At 36.2% G+C, this 1,934-nt stretch overlaps 1 pseudogene; it reads left to right on the top strand.

The window, feature by feature from the left end:
- Positions 1-557: 557 nt before the first annotated feature.
- On the top strand, positions 558-1,690 carry LOC127678159 (taste receptor type 2 member 110-like; annotated as a pseudogene).
- Positions 1,691-1,934: the final 244 nt, after the last annotated feature.

The raw sequence follows: 1,934 nt of genomic DNA, 5'->3' as shown, positions 1-1,934 counted from the left end.
CATATTCTACCCTACAACAATCAGAATGTTTAAGATCAAAAACTCAGCAGATGCTGTCAAGGATCTGGAGAAAGAGGAACACTCTTCCATTATTAGTGAGACTAAAAACTAGTACAACTACTCCGGATTTAAATCTTGGAGTTCCTCACAATATTGGAAATAGTTCTACCTGAAGACCCAGCTACTTCTTCTTGGCATACACCCAAATTATGCTCCACCATATCATAAGTGCATGTTCCACTGTGTTCTTAACATCCTTACTTGTAATTGCTTGACACTGGAAACAACCCACATGTCCGTCAATAGATGAATTGATACATAAAACATGTTCCATTTACATAATGGAATACTACTCAGCTATTAAAAATGAGGACATCACAAATTTTGCAGGTAAACAGATGGAACTAGAAAATATGCTGAGTAAGGGAACATAGACCCAAAAGGACATACATGGTGTATATTCACTGATAAGTGGGTATTAGACAAAAAATTCAGAATACCCATGAAATAACTCAAAGACCATATGCATCTTAATACAAAGAAAGGTCTAAGTATAGATGCATCATTCCCACATAAAAGGTACAGCAAAACAATCACTGGAGGGAGAGGGATGGAGTGACCTGAATGGGAGAGGTGAGGGGGAGGGAGAGGAAAAGGGGGACACAATTAACTCAGGCTGCGGGAAGACAGGAGAGAACCCAACAGGCAAGGCTATTCTAAATGGAAACATCTCACAATAAACAACAGTTATTATTTTTACTTTTACAATCACCTTATTTGTGGAAATAGTAAAAGGAATCTTAAGAAACAGATTCATAGCAGCAATGAATTTCATGGCGTGGGTCAGGAAAAGAAGGAACTGTTCAGTAGAACATATTCTTACTGCTTTGGCCCTTACTAGACTCAATTATGTGTGGTCTCATTTGCATGTTGTTATTCCTAATAAGCCCACATTTGCTTATGAGACCAGAAATGCTTAGAGAAATGGCTGTTATCTGGGTACTGAACAATCATTTCAGCATCTGGCTTGCTACATGACTCAGTGTCTTTTATTTTCTCTAGATAGCCCTTTTCTAACGTTTTCTTTACCGAAAGTAGAGAGTTAAAAAAGTGTTTTTAATATTAATACAGTTATTAGTCATTTTTTACTTCAAATATTCTATCTCTAGGCAGATATTATTTATTGATTGATGTTTATGAAGTAAATATATTTTATAGTTTGGGGGATTTACCACAATTTCCCAGAATTCTTTTATTCACCAACTCATCCAAAATTTTCTTAATCACCAACTCATCCTATGTTTTCTTACCCATCAACACCACTCATACTCTTCACAGTGTCCCTGGCAGCTTTTCTCATGCTCATCTTCTCATTGTGGAAGCATCACAACAAGATGCAGGTCAATGCCAAATGACATAGAGATACGATGGCCTGAATGAAAGCCTTGCAAACTGGGCTCTCCTTCCTGTAGCTGTTTGAGTGTACTTACTTTTTTTTGTTATAGTAACTTTGAGAATTGACTTGATGGGGGAATTAGTAACACTATTATTTGACCACATTTCTGGGATAGTATTTCCAATAAGCCACTCATTTATGCTGATTCTGTGAAACAGTGAGATGAAACAAAACACTTTTTCTGTGTTGTGTGGTCTGATGTGCAGATCCAAAGGTATGGACACCATTTTATAATAAAATCCAGAGTGTGTTATATAAATCTTGAGGATGGTCAATTCATAGGTAAAGTGAACTTATTCGGGAAAAGGGAAAATTGAGGCTTCTACATTGGGATTGGGAGGGGTAATACATAGAAAAGTAGAAGGAAGTTAATGAGAATATCAATATATAAGTGATCCCATGGGAGAAATTACAAAAGGATAGCTTTTATCATATATATATAGAGTGAGAGTAAAAGTGCACCTTTCTATTTTTACTT

This window comes from Apodemus sylvaticus, chromosome 2, assembly GCF_947179515.1.
Source record: "Apodemus sylvaticus chromosome 2, mApoSyl1.1, whole genome shotgun sequence".
Taxonomy (NCBI): Eukaryota; Metazoa; Chordata; class Mammalia; order Rodentia; family Muridae; genus Apodemus; species Apodemus sylvaticus.
This window is presented reverse-complemented; position numbering and strand designations above follow the sequence as displayed.